The sequence below is a fragment of the Microcaecilia unicolor genome, chromosome 10 (assembly GCF_901765095.1).
Source record: "Microcaecilia unicolor chromosome 10, aMicUni1.1, whole genome shotgun sequence".
Lineage (NCBI taxonomy): Eukaryota > Metazoa > Chordata > Amphibia > Gymnophiona > Siphonopidae > Microcaecilia > Microcaecilia unicolor.
This window is the reverse complement of record NC_044040.1, coordinates 8,324,707-8,346,065: the sequence shown is the minus strand read 5'-3', so window position 1 is coordinate 8,346,065 and position 21,359 is coordinate 8,324,707.

The window sequence follows — 21,359 nt, the reverse complement described above, 5'->3', positions numbered from 1 at the left end:
TCAAAGAGCTCCACAACAAGAGGCTGATAAGAAATATAAAGAGCAAAATTAAAGAATGGATGACTTTTATCCTTAAGGTCATGTTACGATTTGGCCCATGTTTCATGCTCTCATTCATCTCGCCACCTGGTGGCTGCTATGGATTGACTGCTGGCTGTTTCCCATGTTCCAGAAGGTACTCCGGTCCGGATCTTCCAGCCCTCCGGACTGTCTTGGGAGTTTTTGGAACTAAGCAGTACCCGTACCTGGTGATGTCCCTTGTACTTTGCCTTCATTAACCACCTGGATGCTTTCTAGTTTGCCTTGCATCAGAGGTCTTCAGAGGAGTTTCCCTTGGTGAGAGTTGTTACATTGCGTCTGTGCTATTTTCGGTTTCAGCTTTAGACCCGGCTTATCTCCTGGTTTATTCTGCTGTCTGCTGCCTGCCCAAGACCCAGCTTATCTTCTGGTTTACTCTACTGTCTGCTGCCTGCCCAAGACCCGGCTTGTCTCCTGGTTTATTCTACTGTCTGCTGCCTGCCCAAGACCCGGTTTATCTCTTGGTTAATGCTACTGTCTGTTGTCTCCTTGTTGGTATCCTGTTCCTGCCCTGTCTAGTAAGTCCTGCCAGCCGCCTGCACCCAGGGGCTCAACTCCTGGGGAAGGGTGGTCAAGTGCAGGTGAAGTCCAGCGGTTTTCTGTCAGAGGTCTGCCTTGTCTTGTGTTTTGGGTGATTCTCCTGCCACTGCCACTCCTCGGCAGGGGTCCAAGGGTTCACTAACCCAGTGGTTTCGCAGGAAGCCTGACAGGTCATTAAACCAATACAACAATGTGTCCAAGCTCTAATATTTGCATCACTGGAGCACAGATCAGCTTCCAGTGGAGGCCAAAGTAGCTTCAGCCTCAGGCAGCCTCTTAGACCCCCAAAACAGACAATTGTGAAGGTTCAAAGAAAACAAAATTAACAGAGCCTATGAAAGCCAGGCATTTCTAGGGAAGAACCAAGAAACAATTAGAGCTGAAGGCCAAAACTCCTTCGCGTAAGCACACATAAAGTTACATGGATAGTCTGTCTTTGTAACTTGATGCATATTTACAGTGATTTTATCCATTTAAGATAGATCGTTCAAAAAATGCAAATAAAGTTATGCAGATATCGTGTTCCTAATACCGTAAAAGTGGCCTAACACGGGACACGCCAAAGCATTTCGTGCTAGTTTTTTCCATCTGCATGCACTAAGCCAGTTATCGCAGAGTTAATGCGTGAGCATTAACCACCTCCTAAAGAACAGGCAGTAAGTGTTCCCATGGTCATTTTTTTTTTTAAATGGCTGCGTAATAATACTAACATTAGTGTATGGCCATGTATTCAAGAAATAGAAAATAGCCGTGTTTGACGGCTGCACTAAAAAATGGCCTCAGCACATGGGAAAGTCCTACATAAGGACACACTAAGGTCATTTCTTACTGCAGACCCTCTAAATTAAATGTATGACAGCTAAATATCGCTTTTCTATGGATTATTATTATTAGCATTTGTATAGCACTACCAGACGCACGCAGCGCTGAACATCTGACACAGAGAGACAGTCCCTGCTCAATAGAGCTTACAATCTAAAATAATACAGACAGACAAGACAATTAAAGGCGAGGGAAGTACTGGGTGAGAAGGAACAAGGGGGTGGGGGAGGCAAATGAGTAGTGGCTAGGAGCCAAAAGCAGCAGTGAAAAGGTGGGTTTTCAGCATAGATTTGAAAACAGGTAGAGACGTACAGGCTCAGGAAGTTTATGGATAACTTATAACTCCCCCCCCCCAGAATGCCCCCTGCTCCCATTTTAACTATATGAATTAACTTTGGCCGCATACCGATTTACATGTTCAAAATGCATTGGATCTGGGGAGGGGGGTTAAAAAGAAAGGCACTTATTCAGTCAGCACCCACTGCCAGTCACATAGGTGTTTTTGAAAAGTGACCTTAAAATGTACGATATCTCCAGGGCCGTGCCTAGGGTCTCTGGCGCCTCCCTGCAGACCATCAGTTGGCGCCCCCCTGCAGACTATCAGTTGGCACGTGCACACGCCCCCCCCCCCCCCCAGACCTGTCTGGCTCCAAGGCACGTCTGGGGCGCGATGGAGGAAATAGCTGGGTTTGGCCTGAGCCTCCTCCGCTCCATCCCCGATTCCCCGGCGCTTTAAATTTACCTCTCTCCACCTCCGGCTCCAACGTCTGCGCAGCGTCAGTGAAAGCGCTGCCTGTCTGACGTCTCTCGACCAGCCTTCCCTTCGCTCATTCATTCCCTCTGTGTCCTGCCTTCTTCTGACATCATTTCCTTGAGGACGGGACACAGAGGGAATGAACGAGCGAAGGGAAGGCTGGTGGAGAGACGTCAGACAGGCAGCGCTTTTACTGATGCTGTGCAGACGTCGGAGGCGGAACGAGGTAAATTTAAAGTGCCGGGGAATCGGGGATGGAGCGGAGGAGTAAGTTTTTTTTTTTTTTTTTAAATACAGCTGGATGGCGCGGCGCCCTTGAAGGCAGGCGCCCCCCTGCGGCGCTTACCGCGCTTACTGTGTTGGCACAGCCCTGGGTATCTCTCCAAAATATAGACACATCAGAAACTCTCCTGCCTCATCCTTTACTCTGTTGAATTCTTTCCTGTTTTGTCCTAAAGTAGGGACTAAAAGTCAGCTGGGAGCACAGAACTGCTCCCAAAAATACAAAGTTATTCCTGTCACTACGGGGTGCCTGATTGAAACGTATTATTTACTTTTATTTATTTATTTGTTACATTTGTACCCCACATTTTCCCACCTATTTGTAGGCTCAATGTGGCTTACATAGCACTGTAATGGCATTCGCCATTTCGGTTGATAACAAATACAGGTTGTAATGTGTTCTGATGAGGTAGGTGTGTATCAGGCAACAGGAGGATCGAAGGGAATAAGTACATAAGTATTGCCATACTGGGAAAGACCAAAGGTCCATCGAGCCCAGCATCCTGGTTCCAACAGTGGCCAATCCAGGTCACAAATGTAGAAATGTAGGCTATATATTGTCCAGTAAGATCATTGGTTATGCTGTGTTGCTGGGTTTGGGGATTTACGGTGGGTCGGTGGGGTAAGCCTTTTTGAAGAGGTTGTTTTTTAGAGCTTTCCTCAAGTTTAAATGGTGATGGATTGTTTTCACAGCTTTTGGTAGTGCATTTCATAGTTGTGCACTTATGTAGGAGAAGTAGGATACGTAAGTTGTTTTGTATTTAAGTCCTTTGCAATTTGGGTAGTGTAGGTTTAGGTATGATCGTGATGATCGGTTTCTATTTCTGGTTGGTAAATCTGTGAGGTCTATCATGTATCCTGGGACTACACTGTAGATGATTTTGTGGACCAGGGTGCAGATTTTGAAGGTGATCCTTTCTTTGAATGGGAGCCAGTGCAACCTTTCTCTGAGGGGTTTGGCACTTTTGAATCGTGTTTTACCGAATATCAGCCTGGCTGCTGTGTTTTGGGCGGTCTGGAGTTTTTTTGTGAGTTGATCTTTGCATCCTGCGTAGATTCTGTTACAATAATCTGCATGACTTAGGACCATTGATTGTATTAGGTTTTGAAAAATTTCTCTCGGGAAGAAAGGCTTTAATCGTTTAAGTTTCCACATTGAGTAGAACATTTTCTTTATTACGGAGTTTACTTGAATCTCAAGGGTAAGGTTGCGGTCGATTGTGACTCTGAGTATTTTTAGGCTGTCTGAGGTAGGAAGGGTGTGTCCTGAGGTGTTTATGGTTGTGGGTTTGTACTTGTTATGTTGAGATGAGAGGATGAGGCAGTGTGTTTTTTCAGTGTTAAGTTTCAGTTAGAATGAGTTTGCCCAGGAGTCCATGATGTTTAGGCCATCATTGATTTCATTGGTTATTTCTGTTAAGTCATGTTTGAAGGGAATATAGATTGTAACGTCATCTGCGTAGATGAACGGGTTTAGGCCTCAAATGGATAGGGATTTTGCTAGAGGGATCATCATTATATTGAAGAGTATTGGTGATAATGGTGATCCTTGGGGTACTCCGAAGGCTGCTTTCCAAGGTGGTGATATGTTTGAGTTTGATTTTACTTGGTATGTTCTAGTGGTTAGAAAACCCTTGATCCAATTGATCACGTTTCCATCAATTCCAAAGTGGCCAAGGAATCTTAGTAGTATATTGTGATTTACCATGTCAAATGCGCTCGACATGTCGAATTGGAGTAGGAGTATGCTTTTACCTGTGGCTATTTCCTACTTGAATTTCGCCAGGAGAGTGACTAGGACAGTTTCAGTACTGTGGTGGGGGCGAAATCCTGATTGTGAGTGGTATAGTATTGAGAACTTGTTCACGTATTCTGTAAGCTGTTTGGTTACCAGGCTTTCCATCAGTTTGACTACTAGTGGGATAGATGCAACTGGGCGATAGTTGGTGAGGTCGTTTGTGATGTTCTTCGTGTCTTTTGGTATTGGAGTAAGTAGGATGTTACCATGTTCCTCAGGGAAGAGACCTTGTTGTAGCATGAAGTTAAGGTGGGATGTGAGGTCTGCTGTGAAGCGGCTGGGGGCAGATTTAAGTAAATGACTGGGGCATGTATCCAGTTTGCAGTGGGAGTTGGTGAATCAATGAGTTGCTTGTGTAACTGATTCAATGGTGACGAGGGTGAATGTTGCCCAGATGCGGTCAGCTGGTTATCCACCAAGGATTAGGTCCAAGTCGTTGATGAAGTTTTCAATGTTGGAGTTGTTCTGAGGAAGTGTGCAGCGTAATTTTATTATTTTTTCGTTAAAGTAGATAGCAAGTTTGTCTGCGAGTGGGATGTCTGTATTGGTTGTGGTGATAGGGGTGGTGTCTAGTAACTTATTTACGAGTTGAAATAGTTTCTTCAGATCTTTGTAACCTGGTCCTATTTTAGATTTGTAGTGTAACCTTTTGGTTTGTCTGATTGCATATTTGTATTTCTATGTATTTGTTTCCATGCCTTGAGTGTATGTTCATCTTTTATTTTTTTCCATGCTCGTTCAAGTTTCCTGGTTTGTGTTTGAGTTTTTTTTAGTTCGTCATTGAACCATGGTATCGAGTTTTGTCTTCTTGATGTTCTTGTCTTTAAGGGTGCTATTTCGTTTAGTATGTTTCTGCATCTATCCTCCCAATGATTGATATAATGTATGGAGTCCGTTCGTGTTGACCATTCGTTGTCGTATATCATTTGCCAGAATGCTTGTGGGTCTATTTGCCCTCTCATAGTATAGGTTGCATGTTTTGGTGTATGGTTTAGTCCTTTTTTCCACCAGTCTAGAGATAGGTTCATTTTGTAGTGGTTGGTCCAAGGTGTTTCTGACCATTTGATATCGGTTATTAGTAGGTTATGATTTGTGGACAGTTTGTATGACATGAGATCCAGAGTGTGTCCCTTGGTGTGGGTAGCTTGCATGTGAGGCCATTTTAGCTCCCAGGATTGTAGAAAGTCTTTGCATTCACGTACATTGGTGGAGTTGGGGTCTTCTAGGTGAAGGTTTATGTCACCTATTATTAGTGTATTGGAGTTGTTTACACGAGTATTTGAGATGAAGTCTGTGAAGATAGGCTGGCTTTAGTTCCAGTTACCGGGCGGTCTGTAAAATAGGACACAGTTCAGGTGATCGATCAGGGATTTGTTATGAATTCTGAATGAAGCAATTTCTATTTGGGGTGTTATGGATTCAGCAGTGATTTCGGTGGTGAATTGGGATCGGTAAATTAGTGCTAAGCCTCCACCTCTCTTTCCCAATCTGGTCCAGTGAGTGATTTTGTAGCCTGGAGGACATAGTTTGAGGATTCTGGGGTCCTTTTGATCGTGAATCCAAGTTTCAGTGATGAAGATAAGGTCGAGGTTTTCTAAGCTGATCCAGTCTGATATTGTTGTTGTTTTGTTGACTATGGATCTAGCATTAACGTAACCCACTTGGATATTTTGGTATGGGGCTGATAGGTTTGATGATATGTGAAGTTGTCGTTCCTTGGATGGTTTGTGTTTGTTGTGAACTTTCCTTCCGTTTTGTTGGTGTTGTCCGTAATTAGATGGTTTTCCTTTAGTTTGGTGAAGTGTGGAGTAGTTAATCAGTTTTTGGTGATTTTGTAGGATGGGTATGATATTATTTTCTGTAAGTGGGGTGGATAGTGTTAAATGGATCAATGAAAGGGAATAGATGGCTAGGAGTATTTTGATTGTGTTCATTTTGGTGTCGGTTTGGGATAGGTAGGGTACTCACAGTCAGATGCTCTGGAGTGTAGTCCTGGGCATAGGGCTCTGTGGTTCATCAACAACAAGCTGCGCAGGGCTTTGTCGATCGTCGTCAGCAAACTCGTGAACCGCTACATCCACGTTGTCATTTTTTTTACCACCAAACACCCACATTGGTACATTTCAACGCAGCCAGCATTAACATTTCAAGCCAAAACAGGAGCTTCAAGTTGCATTTTGTTATTTTAAGCACTCCTGCTGCTTGTTGAAACTTGAACAAATTGTCAAAATAGTGTTGATAATTATTTTGAAGAACAGTATGAATAATTAAAAAAAGAGGGAGCTAATTAAACATGCTCCATTTTCTCCTTTCCTTCTACCTTCTTTTAACTTTACAACAGTCTTGCTCAGTAAGTGGAGGAGTGGCCTAGTGGTTAGGGTGGTGGACTTTGGTCCTGGGGAACTGAGTTTGATTCCCGGCACAGGCAGCTCCTTGTGACTCTGGGCAAGTCATTTAACCCTCCATTGCCCCATGTAAGCCGCATTGAGCCTGCCATGAGTGGGAAAGCGCAGGGTACAAATGTAACAAAAATAAAATAGATACTATTGGAGATTCTACATGGAATGTTGCTACTACTGGAGATTCTACATGGAATGTTGCTACTATTGGACATTCTACATGGAATGTTGCTACTATTCCACTAGCAACATTCCATGTAGAAGGCTGCGCAGGCTTCTGTTTCTGTGAGTCTGACGTCCTGGTGCAGGACGTCAGACTCACAGAAGCAGAAGCCTGCGCGGCCACTTTGGTGATCTGCAAGGGCCGACTTCTAGTGGAATAGCAACATTCCATGTAGAATCTTAAATAGTAGCAACAGTGGAGGAGTGGCCTAGTGGTTAGGGTGGTGGACTTTGGTCCTGGGGAACTGAGGAACTGAGTTGGATTCCCACTTCAGGCACAGGCAGCTCCTTGTGACTCTGGGCAAGTCACTTAACCCTCCATTGCCCCATGTAAGCCGCATTGAGCCTGCCATGAGTGGGAAAGCGCAGGGTACAAATGTAACAAAAATAAAATAGATACTATTGGAGATTCTACATGGAATGTTGCTACTATTGGAGATTCTACATAGAATGTTGCTACTATTGGAGATTCTACATGGAATGTTGCTATTCCACTAGCAACATTCCATGTAGAAGGCTGCGCAGGCTCCTGTTTCTGTGAGTCTGACGTCCTGCACGTACGTGCAGGACGTCAGACTCACAGAAGCAGAAGCCTGCGCGGCCACATTGGTGATCTGCAAGGGCCGACTTCTACATGGAATGTTACTAGTGGAATAGCAACATTCCATGTAGAATCTCAAATAGTAGCAACAGTGGAGGAGTGGCCTAGTGGTTAGGGTGGTGGACTTTGGTCCTGAGGAACTGAGTTCGATTCCCACTTCAGGCACAGGCAGCTCCTTGTGACTCTGGGCAAGTCACTTAACCCTCCATTGCCCCATGTAAGCCGCATTGAGCCTGCCATGAGTGGGAAAGCGCAGGGTACAAATGTAACAAATAAAAATAATCTTCCCTATGTCAACTGGATGATGTTGACCTGGAGGGTGCAGAGGGTTGAAGCGAGAAGGGAAAATTATTGAATAGCATACTTTGATAATTCCAAAAAAAATGACAAAATTAGTAGAAACATATAATTTAGATATTTATTTTATTTTTATTGCATTGCATTTGTATCCCACATTCCCCCACCTATTTGCAGGCTCAATGTGGCTTACATAGCTTTGTAAATATTGTCATTACAGGATATCAGATACAATTAGTAATGTGTAGCGATTTGCCTGTTTGCCTGATATTTAACGATACGTAACCAAGTACGAGAGGTTCCTACCCAATTAACTAGAGTCGACAAGGTCACCCAGATTTTCAACGGCACATGACTGGAGAGTGCCATTGAAAATCTGAATATCTCCAGTGTTTTGGATAAGTGCCATTAGACCCAAATACTCAGCTTCAGTATCTGAGTACAGCTTGGCACTAAATATCCAGGTATAAAAAGCCCACAGTGGCTACTGGTCGAGTATGCCGTCTCAAACAGGTTAGTTTTTAGTTTTTTCCGGAAGTGTAGGTGGTCGAGCGTGGCTTTCAAGGTTTTTGGTATTGCGTTTCACAATTGTGTGCTTATATAGGAGAAATTGGAAGCATAGGTTGATTTGTATTTAAGTCCTTTGCAGCTTGGGTAGTGCAGATTTAGATACGTTCGTGTAGATTCAGATGTGTTTCTGGTTGGGAGGTCGATCAGGTTTGTCATGTATCCCGGGGTTTCACCGTAGATAATATTGTGGACCAGTGTGCTATATAGCGCTAAATGATGAGGTAGATATAATAGGCTTTTCAGAGACTTGGTGGAAGGAAGACAGTCAATGGGACACTGTGTTAATTAACAGGGTACAAATTATATCACAGTGATAGAGGGGATCAAATTGGAGTGGGGGAGGGGTTGTGCTATATGTTAAAGAGGGAATTGAGTCGACCAAAATAAACATTCTTCATGAAACAGATATCAGCGTGGAATCATTATGGATAGAAATTCCATATGTGAAGGGAAGAAGAGAAGTATACTTGTAGCGCTGTCCTACTGTCCACCAGGACAGAATGAACAGAAAGATAATGGAATGTTCACAGAAATTAGGAAAACTGGGGTGGCGGTAAATGCTCCCATCCAAAATGGGTGTGCGGAAAGCACTTCACTTGCCGCACGTTCATTTCTTTTTTTTTAAACCCTGCCTTTTACCTGCTGCGGTAAAAGGGGGCGGTTTGCACCTAACTGAAAACCGGGTATTTTGGGAGCATTCCAGTGGCGGAGCACTTAGCCAGTCAGAGTAACCGCATAAATGGGACTGTATGAAACACAGTCCTATCTTTGGGGCCCTTTTACTAAGGTGTACTGAAAAATGGCCTGCGCTGATGTAGGTTCATGTATTGGACGTGTGCAGGTCGCCGTATCTTAAAAAAGATATAGTGGAATTAGAAAAGGTGCAGAGAAGGGCGACGAAAATGATAAAGGGGATGGGACGACTTCCCTATGAGGAAAAGCTAAAGTAGCTAGGGCTCTTCAGCTTGGAGAAAAGGCAGCTGAGGGGAGATATGATAGAAGTCTATAAAATCATGAGTGGATGGAGTGGAACGGGTAGATGTGAAGCGTCTGTTTACGCTTTCCAAAAATACTAGGACTAGGGGGCATGCGATGAAGCTACAATGTAGTAAATTTAAAATGCATCGGAGAAAAAGTTTCTTCAATCAACGCGTAATTAAACTCTGGAATTCATTGCCAGAGAATGTGGTAAAGGCGGTTAGCTTAGCGGAGTTTAAAAAAGGTTTGGATGGCTTCCTAAAGGAAAAGTCCATAGACCGGTATTAAATGGACTTGGGGAAAATCCACTATTTCTGGGATAAGCAGTATAAAATGTTTTGTACTTTTTTGGGATCTTGCCAGGTATTTGTGATCTGGATTGGCCACTGTTGGAAACAGGATGCTGGGCTTGATGGACCTTTGGTCTTTCCCAGTATGGCAATACTTATGTACTTATGTATTTTTCAGCGCGCCTGCAAAGGAAGGCCTTTTTTCCCAAAAAAATGGACGTGTGGCAAAATAAAAATCAGTGCACGTCCATTTTGGGCCTGAGACCTTACCACCACCCATTGACTTAGCGGTAAGGTCTCATGCGTTAACCGGGAGGTAATCGTCAGCACGCTTACACGTTCAGATTACTGCCCGGTCAGCGCCACATGGTAGAAAATAGAAATTATTTTCTGCTGTGCATTTCGGATGCACATCAAAATTAGAATTACCACCCGGGCCACGCGGTAGCTGGGCAGTAGTTCTAATTTGAGGTGCATTCTACGCGCATAGGCGCCTACACACCTTAGTAATAGGACCCCTTTATGCGATAACCCACGGCTGCTTAAGTTCTGAATATCAGCTTAACCAGCTAAGAATTAACTGGCTGCTCATAAAGCAGATATTAAGTTCCAAAGCCCAGACATGGCCTGGCATTGAATATCCGGGAATAACACTGAAAGCAGTCAGCATAACGCTCACCGCCAGCAGCTGGATGTCTACTTCCCTGCTAATTGATAAGATTAGCAAACTTTAGTAAATCAGCCCCACTGCCTCTCACTAAGTCCCAGGGTTTAAAATTCAGAATAAACAGATCTTCCTTGAAAATGAAATTTATTTTAGCTTAAATCTCTAGATTTCTATTTCCTTCTGTCTTTTCAGATTTCTATCCTTTGCCACTGGATCCCTTTTTGGATTGCTACCCGTGATCGCCCGATCCAGAGTTGGAAGGTATGGGAGCCGTCATTGACTGTAACTGAGCGTTCTAAGTAATTCACGTACATATAGATCTTTCTGCTGGCTAAGACTCCTATATTTACAAAATTAACAGCTGAATTCTGTAGGTTTTTTTCTGTACTAAATTAGCCCCCAGTATTCAGTGCTGGGCCATGTCTGGGCACCGGCACTAAATAATGGGGAGCTACGTGTGGTTGGGATCCGCACCCAGTGTTGAGCGTGAGAATTCACAGCCATTGAACCCCCCCCCCCCCCATGGTAAGCCCTTTAGCATTAGAGCCCCCTAAGTGGTTTATGGCATTTATGCAATTTCTATATTCATGTATTTATTTATATCTGATGCGTATATTTCATATTTATAAGATTAGTTACAAGTAACTTTAACCCCCCCCCCCCCCCCAGTTTACTAAGCCAAAGTGAATTAACTATATTGGCGCTAACACAGCTTAGTAAACAAGCAGTTACTGTTTTATTTATCACTTTTGAGTTTTAGTATAATTTTGGTCATTCGGGAGCCCTTTTACTAAACTGCTCTAAAAAGTGGCCATTGCTGTCCCCAGCTCGGTTCTTTCCCATGCACTGAGGCCACCTTTACTATGGCAGTAACATGGCCCCATTTTCTATTATTTCCATTAATGACCACACGCTAATTTCTAATTAGTACATGAGCACTTACCGACACCTATTTTCTAGGTGGTGAGGGTTCACGCACAAATCTTGTGCTGATCATTTAGCACATGGCAATGTAGCTGCGCTAACCGATTATCACAGAACGTGCCTACTCTCTGCCCCCCCCCCCCCCCCAGACACTACCCCAGCACTAAAACATAAATTCTATTCTTTAGCATATTGGAAGCTCGTCAATCCCAAAACTACCATGGGACGCCAGAGCGCGCCCTGCGGTAGTTCTTTTTAACCTGCAGTAAGCGCGTTAATGCTAACCGCAGTTTAGTAAAATGGCCCCTTATTATGCAATGCATGTGATATAGACCTTATGTCTATCTTTTTTTTTTTTTTTTTTGCTTTTATTTGTTATAGTTTTAACCCCTGATGAAGATATATTGAAATGTGGCCATGTTGGGTTGGTTTTGGACCTTTTGATCAGTGATGATCTGGTTTCTTCTGGGATCCTCTACTTTGTTCCTCTTCTAGTGTGGTTCCTTACCTCTTCATGCTTATAATTAGTTGCCACAGCCATTAAAAGCTTGGGAGAAGAGTAAAGCCTATTGCTATTTGACCGCTGTATTTGTCTTATGGCTGTTGATTGGATAAATCACAAAATACTTTGATCACTACTGTAAAAATGTTATTCAAGTATTCATTTTTTATTAGTGCACGATGCCACCAAGACCATGTTAATCAATGGTTCGTTATGGTCCTTTTCACTTGTATGATCCTTAGCATTATAGGAATTATGCCAGGTACTAATGATTTTCTGAATTTACATAAGGAAGCAGTTATCATCTAATCAGCAATTTCCCTGAAGTTTAATGTACAGTGTCTCCTGAAATATTTCTAATGCTGAGTCAAAAGCTCCTTAATGATGTAGCACTCTGCCGTCAGAGTACGTTTTTGACGTGCGCCAAGGCCCCCTTTACTGAAGCAGGTAAAAGGCAGGGGTTTTTTTTATAAGAAATGGATGTGTGGCAAGTGAAGCACTTGCTGCATGCCCATTTTGGGTGGAAGCACTGTCCACCACCCATTGAGGTGGCGGTAAGGGCTCCCGTGCTACCCCGGCGGTAACCAGGCAGCGTATGGCACTGTCCGATTACCGCCGGGTCCACTCTGGCGCTACAAAAATTAAAATATTTTTGTAGCGCCAGAAACGGCATATGCTGGGCTTACCTCTGCTTTGTAAAAAGGCCCCTCTGTAACCAGCCAGGAGCCGTTAACTGGTCGGTTAAATAGATTTAATATCGGCCAGTTCCTTTCTGTCTATTTTTAGAGTTTTTTGTATATTTTGTAAACCGCCCTGATGGACCCCCTGTCAGGGTTGTATCAAGATATAATAAAACTTGGAACTATTAGGGTATGCGAAAGTGCTATAGTGAACCAGTGGAAGGGGAGAATACATGTCGGCAGATTACGGGAATGCTTCCAGTTAGGCACACAACTGCTAGAATACTACAGTATAAGTTACGTGTGCCCTTGTTGCAGGTAGTAGTTGTGCTCAGTTATTATTATTATTATTATTATTATTATTATTTATTGCATTTGTATCCCACATTTTCCCACCTCTTTGCAGGCTCAGTTAAGTCAGGTCTATGATGTAACCAGGGCTTTTTTTGAGGGGTACTTGGGGGTACTGAGTACCAAACCTTTTTCATTGTCTGCTAAAATTGACCCAAGGACCTCAAGTTTTAATGAAAGAGCTCAGGCTCTACACACCAATTCTGCCTTGTCGTAGATTCTGTGACTGGCTGCAGGGGGCCTGGCTATTGTCGGGTGGATCCCTCAATGTTCACTCCACCCCTGAAGGGTGGCTTGGCATTTGAATACCGGCACCTTTTTTTGCTAGAAAAAATGCACTGGATGTAACTATGGGTGCCCAGATTACACTAATACCAGGTTACTCTAGTATTCTGCAACGGAATAAGGACGCTCAGATACTGTTATGGAATATGATCTCAGTATAGCGTAGAGAGGGAGCAAAGAACAAACAAAAGTCCAAATAGCAAAACTAAAGTACCAGGAGCCTCAGAAATAGGGACACAGATCTTTAAATCACACACCTTTGTAAGAGGGGTCACAAAAGTAGCAAGGACAGTGTGCAGCGATGTAAATCAACTCAACAAAACCATTGATAGTTGTGGGCTGCAACAACATCTATCCCTCCGTGTATAATACGCGCTCCTGCAGGTGTGGAGTCCAACATATGATCTCACCACACCACATCAGCGAGCCTAAAAGAAGGTGCCCACTTATAAGAATTACTGGCCAGGATTACACATTTGTTAGCCTGCATTCGGTTCATTGGGGCAACTTAACGATGGTAGTGCATGCAAAATCAATGGTATGTGCATAAGAATTTCTGTGCATTAAAAAGTTTGAATGTTGTACAAAAAAAGTTATTAAGGCAAATATGTAAAATAACCCCCTCAGAAAAGAAAAATCTGGAAAAATCCCCAAAAGAACTGAAAATGTTTTGGCCATGCACAGCCCTAATAGATACAGAGCAGGTGATAAAAGACTAGCAAAACTGGGACCAGTACCACAGCCAACCTGCTAGTTTTGGGTGGTCCTGAGCCCAAAGTGGGTGAGTGCAAAATTTTCTCTCTGCCCCTGCTCTCCTCCCACTCTCTGTCCCCTTCATATCCTCCTGGTGACCACCCCCCACTCAAAATATAAATACCATAGCTGGTGGGGATCTCCAAGACCCACCAGCTGAAGACCTGCTTCTCCAGTGGCCAGGTCTCCCACCAAACTCAACAATGTTCCTGAGCTGCTGCCACTGGCACATGCTCAGCTACTAGCTGCCGAGCTTGGTAGAAGTTCTGGAGGCTGGAGGAGGTCTTCAGCTGGTGAGGCTTGGGTATCCCTGCCAAACATAGCAAAGGTCCACTTCCACTGCTGAGTGGCCCCCTGCCCACCTGGGCCCACCTGAGACTCCACCACTCCTTGGGACAATTGTGGAATATGGTGGGAGAGCAACATTAAGAGAAGAGGCTGGAGCATGAGTGTGAAACGTGTTCTCATCTACCCAAGATGGTAGAGTACCCCCAACAAGCAGGCCATCCTCCTCTCTCACCTGCCATTTTTACATCCAATGGAATCATTAGCTCAGACTTTGGTGAGTCAACAACTTTCCAGCCCTGAAAAATCTCTCTGCCATCTACCTCCAAACAGGTGTCTCCAGAACATGTCTCAGCTGACTAGATTGACAGGACTGATTTGCACACTCCTCCAGGCTCAGCAAGACTTCATGCTGTCTATGGGTCACCTCTGATTGCCACACCACCACTGCATAATAATGACCTGGGCAAGATCCCTGGTAGGGAGAGAAGAAATTTTCACTTGGCCCTTGTGTTCAACCATGGTCCACAAACCAAACCAACAAATACCCTAGAACTCAACACAGGAACCATATTAGAGCCATCTTGGTCCCCTCGGCATTTCCTATGTCTTTTTTTTTTTTAAGCACATCTCTAGTACTTTCCAGAGAAGCAGGTGGGTCTCAGTCTCCAAACCAGTACTAGCTGCCTCCATGACCCATTGGCCAAAGAAAGCGAGCGTAGCTAGCTAACCAGTGATATAGTCACATTCACTCTGAATTGTATCTCCGTATAGGAAAACGTGTACTTCTCTGTTTATATAGGCTTTGCTTGCAACATAGGCAACCTTCTCTGCAATGCCAACGGAATCACTCCTCCAGTAGGCAGTCCAGATCCAAATTCCGAGGCCCATTACAGAGTCGCTTTCATCATAAAACTTCAGACTCTTGGCTTTCTGTGTTTTCTTAGAACCTGGATTGGTTTGCTTGCTACTATATTCTTGCTGGAGTAAAACATAGTAGATGATGACAGATAAGGACCTGCACAGTCCATCCAGTCTGCCCAACTCCTAGCATATGATAATATATACATTCTTGATCTTGAGCTGTCCTTTCCATTTTCAAGGCACAGACCATAGAAGTCTGTCTGGCACTAGCTTCATTTTCAACCACTGGTGATTCCATTGAAGCCCACTGCAGTCCAACCATCTATCCAGCCATGATTGGGACACAGACCGCTCAAAACACGGCAGCTAGGCTTATCTTCGTAAAAACGCAATTTGAAAGTGCAAAACCCCTTTGCGAAAAACTACACTGGCTCCCAATCAAAGAACGCATTGCTTTCAAAATTTGCACTCTGGTTCACAAAATTATCTACAGTGAAGCTCTGGGATACATGACAGACTTGATCGACCTACCAACTAGAAACACATCCGAATCAACACGAACGTACCTAAATCTGCCCTACCCAAGCTGCAAAGGACTCAAATACAAATCAACCTACGCGTCCAGTTTTTCCTACATAAGCACACAACTGTGGAACACATTTCCAAAAGCCTTGAAAACTACGAACGACCACCTAAACTTCCGGAAAACACTAAAAACTAACCTGTTCAAAAATGCATACCCTACCAATCCAACATAAACGCCTGATCTCTGCAACGCAACAAAAACTAAAGAACGTAACGGACATAACACAACTCTTCCGTTGTACGATTCCCTAGTGTGGCTGTGCCACATGAAATTTATCTTACCACAACATCACCCTGTATTTGTTCACACCGGAGCCTGCAAAGGCCTCTCCGGTACTATGTAAGCCACATTGAGCCTACAAATAGGTGGGAAAATGTGGGATACAAATGTAACAAATAAATAAAATAAGTCTGCCCAGCACTAGTCTTAAACTTCCCAACTTACTGGATTCACCGCTTAAGCACAGCTAAGTTGTTTTGATTCCAGTTTAGTCACGCGTGTTCTGCTTCACCTTCTGCGGAACAGGTAGTACACTGATCTCTGATTTTCCAAATTCGGAGTCTAAGGGGTCACTTGCCTCATTTTCTGTTAGACCCACTACTGCCATAAATAATGGGGAAAGGCAAGCAGGGAGGAGGCTAATCTTTCATTGCTTGCAGTAAATTCAGGACCTTTGATCTTTTCTGCTGGGCTCTACACTGCCAGGAACACTGCTTAGAAGAGAGAAATATTGCTGGTGAGCTGTCCTGGTTGTATCAGTTGCAAGTGGCTGCGATTGAGGCTTATGAATATCTGCATGGTGTACAAATTCCAGATAATTGAGATTTTTCAGGAGTTTGTGAACTGTATTTTTTTTTCCAGATAATAAGTTTCCCATTAGAAGATCTTCGGATGAACGATATTCTGCCGTACTCTGTGATCAGAACTGAGTAAACAAAGAATTTTGGTGAAAGTTTGTGCAAAATAATAAAATGCTGAGAGATTATTTCTAGCTTCCTCTTTCACATTTCGGGTTTATTTAATATACTGCAAATAAAAGACTATCTAGGTAGTTTACAGGAAATCAAATTAAAAGAAAAGGAAAAGTAGGGGAAGGAACCATGGAAAGAAGCCCGGATTATATTTGAATATAATATCCACAAATAAACAAAAATAGAGGCAACATTAAATTAACATTACCCTAAAAAACAAAAACAGAAGAGGGGGAGTTAGTTTGAAATGCAGACATAAATAAAAGGGAATTCTAGTGCCCAGGGGGGGGAGGGGGCATTATCAAGCTGCGAGAGAACCTTAAATCACATTATTTGCCCCTTAATGCAAGTTTAAGATATTTAGGTCACTGCAGGTTACACAATAATGAAATGCAAAACATGCAAATGTATATAAAGCAGCTCATTAATATTAAAAATCAGAACACGACTTGCGGTGTGGACCGAGTGCTACCCCAAATCATGTTCTGGACTTAAAATGATGGTAAATAAGGAAAACAGTGGGAATGATCAAGCAACAGATGAATTTCCAACCTAACAAATTTTCTTTTAGGACTCTTGATGCATGCGTTATTGCCAAAGCATGGCCTGTGTCGAGTCCGCATGTATTCGATCATCAGAGATGTATGTAACCAATGCAATGTTTCTAGCAAAAAAGGTGCCGGTACTCAAATGCCAAGCCACCCTTCGGGGGGGGGGGGTGATCACTGAGGGACTCATCCCACAATAGCCAGGCCCCCTGCAATCAGTCACAGAATCTATGACAAGGCAGAATTGGTGTGTTGAGCCTGAGCTCTTTCATTAAAATTTGTGGTCCATGGGTCAATTTTAGCAGATAACGGAAAAGGTGCCGGTACTCAGTACCCCCGAGTACCCCCTCAAAAAAGGCCCTGTATGTAACTAACTTGTTAGTCTCACTCACACACACAAGGAGTGACACGGGCTGCACATACCACAGCAGGACATGTTTATCCACTCCTACCCTAGCTGAGATAACATTTAATCATCTCTTTGACCTCATGAGCAGGAGAGTGACAGACCAAGGGAGGAGCAGACGGTGGGGTGTGGTGGTGGTCTAAGTGGGGGGATGGGATGGCAGCAGTGACCCTGCCCCAAACCCGGCTCTGTCTCTTGGTGGCCCTGAGTTCAGCCGTGGAGCTTGGCCAAGAGTCACAGGGTCCTGGTCGCTCCAGATTCCAATATTCATGCATCTTAGTGACAAATGTTTAAGTGCAAATCATGGCACACAACTTTTGGATCAATTTTGCACACCTTTGCTAAGACTGACTCACAAATGAGCATCATTTATTTTCCAGATATATTTACATTGGATTCAGTGTAGCAGAGGTTAAATGCCTGTGGCAGGATGAGATGACAAATGGAATGCTAGAGATGAGATGGAAGATTAAGAGACTGGCATTGGATGAGTAAAATGATAGACACCTTTATGTTGATGCAGGTCCTATTCTAGACAATTAATCTTAATAGGACATGAGAGTAGCTCCAGGACATTTCTGCTGTAATAAAAATGGTCGCATGCAGCTCATAAGTAAGTCATCATTCTTTGCTGGAACTTGCGAAAAATGTAAAATTCATTCTTAGACTGAGCCTGTCCAAGGATGAATCACCAGAATAGTGACAGTAAGCAGAGCAGAATGTAAAATAAAAATAAAATTGAATATGTGAATTTCTGTAGCACAAGCAGGAAGGTCATGAGTGCGGACAGCTAGGCATAAAGATCGATGGCGTAATTATTCTACCACTAAATCTAAGGGACCCTTTTACTGAAGGACATTAAGCCATTAATGCATGGTTAGCACGTGAGGACAGGCCACCATATAAAAGCTAACCCTCTCATTACAGATTTAAAAAAAATGTTTGGGGAGGGGGCATGGACAGGGGAGTAGCGTGCTCAACAGGACATTTCCAAGTACGACCAGGAAAGGCTGAAAAGATGGTGAGCATTCACATTGCGTAGCAAGGGTTAGAAGCAAAGCTTGAGGTTGATTAAGAGTTCCATGTCGAACAGGTTAGATTAGCGCTGGGTCAGCAATTTCTAAAGGCTCTACTTGATTTGCTTACTTTTACTACGTCTACAAGCGATCCTCATATACAGACTCCAGAGGGAGGCGGTGTTCGTTGAAACACGGTGCCACATCAAGGTTTATCCATTGTACTTCAATCACTATTAAAAGATATTTCCTTCACCTCTCGTCTCCTTGGTCGTACTTGGAAGTGTCCCGTTGATCACGCTACTCCCCTGTCTCTGCCTTCCCCTCGTAGCGGATCCAGGTTCTCCACTTTTGGGGAGGGTGCATGTCATGAGTGGAGAGTGGGCATGTCTGTATTAACCAGCTAGCACATTTTGATTAGAACATACTGGTTAGAGGAGACGTAACGTACAAGCACTTAGCACCAGGGACGTATCCAGACCTTGGCGGGAGGGGGTCCAGAGCCAGAGGTGGGGGGGCACAGTTTAGCCCGTCGCCAACCCCCCCACCACCACCACCACTTTTGATCCCCCCCGTCACTGCTGACCCTCCCCCACCACTTTCGGACCCCCCCTTCCGCCGCCGACCCTCTCCCGACGCCACCACCAGGTGCCAGGGCTAAATCTGTGGGTTCCCATGCCACCGTGGCCCCACCTAGCTATGCCTCTGCTTAGCACCTCCCAAATAGGAGGAGCTTAGTTCTCCTGCATTGATTTTTTTCAGGTCTCAGAAGTTAATGGCAATATTAGCGCACGGCCTGAAAAAAAAATCTACAAAGAAAAAGCCTGAAAAAACAAGCACGCTTAATTTTGCAATTAGCGCATTGGAATGTGCGCACATGAACCAAGGCTAGCGGAAAATATTTGCATGTTTTAGTAAAAGCGCCCTTAAATCTACAGTTCGGGAGCTGTTTTGGGCAGAGGTTCTGACAAACACAACTCAAGTGAGAGCGAGCAGCTGGCTCCAAGCACTCAGGGATTTGCTCAACCAACTGTCATTACAAATGTGATCAGAAAAGCAGGGCTACAAATTCATATAGGTGATTGACGTTAAAACTGAGGATCTGCCCAAGCTACAGTGCTTAAATGGTTACTTCAGGTACCTATTGAATATATCATACAGTCAGTCTGCTTAACATTAAAATACTGTAAAAGTGAGTTAAAAAGCAATGAGTAGCACAGGGTGTCTCTGTGGGAAACGGTGTTTTTTTTTGTCCCGTGGATCAAATGTTACAAGGAAAAATAACAGTCTGAACAATGGAGACTGGCAGGATACCACTCAATCGTGTATTCCTGGGCCAATGAGGGTGCTTTTAGGCTTTGAGTTCTGCACAGCTGGTACCGTTAATTCTGGAATGGAAAGAAGGCTTTCTAATTGCCTGTCAGGAGGACGGACCCTTCGCTTATTTTTTTCTCAGCCAAATAGAAGAAACGTGCTCCACAAGGCAATATTAAGATACATCTACAAATACATTTAAAAGAAACCCAGATTATTTCTTAAAGGGGAAGAAGGTTTTTATTTTTACATTGTGAGCATTCCTCGAATCCTGAAAACTAGGTCGGGATGGGTTACCTATCATTTACGAAGATCAGTGAACATTTTTGTTTTTTTCGAATTTGGAAGAGTAAACGGAACACAGAAGATGCACAGGCCGAACTTCAGAAAACACACTCAAAGCAGCAATGCATACAAGAGAGAGAACTGGAAGGCAGTGTAGACATATCATTAGAGCAAGAATTATGGCAATAGTAACCCCCCCCACACACACACACACTGAAATAGTTTTAGCAGCTGTAAGGTTTGAGCAGCCCCTGGTGCCCTATGAATTGGTGGTTGGCATAGTAACGCGTCACCTCCACAGACTCAAAGCAGCTGGCAGTGTAGGTGACAACCGCACACTCATTGGAGACATTTGATTTCTGTATTCCTATAGATATTTGATCTCGACACCGGTGACACCAATGCATTTGTCAGATTTAGTGTGAACTGTATGGCGCTTGGTGGTGCAGAATAAATTAGATGATTCTTAAAAGTTATTTTCTATAGGAAGGCTGCTATTTTGCTCTCACAATATGTTGTGTTTGACGTTGTGTGTGTCTTTCACTGAATCGATTCATTTGAATTAATTACTACTACTACTACTACTACTTATCATTTCTATAGCGCTACTAGATGTACGCAGCGCTGTACACTGAATATGTAAGAGACAGTCCCTGCTCAACAGAGCTTACAATCTAATTAGGACAGACAAACAGGACAAATAAGGGATAAGGACAAAGAATAGCAAGATTCTGGAATCCCAAAGAGTAGCAAGATTCCGTGCACAATCCTTAAAGAGTAGCAAGATTCCGGAATCCCATAGTAGCAAGATTCTGGAATCCCAAGACTACTACTACTACTACTTATCATTTCTATAGCACTACTAGACGTACGCAACACTGTACACTGGAACATGAAGAGACAGTCCCTGCTCGACAGAGCTTACAATCTAATTAGGACAGACAAACAGGACAAACAAGAGATAAGGGAATATTAACGTGAGGATGATAAAATAAGGGTTCTGAACAAGTGAATAAGGGTTAGGAGTTAAAAGCAGCATGAAAAAGGTGGGCTTTTAGCTTAGATTTGAAGACGGCCAGAGATGGAGCTTGACGTACCGGCTCAGGAAGTCTATTCCAGGCGTATGGTGCAGCAAGATAAAAGGAACGGAGTCTGGAGTTAGCGGTGGAGATGAAAGTGGAGAGATACTGAGGAGCTGCAGAGTGAATGCACTTATAAGTCAATAAGAGGAGTTTGAATTGTATGCAGAAACGGATAGGAAGCCAGTGACTTGAGGAGAGGGCTAATATGA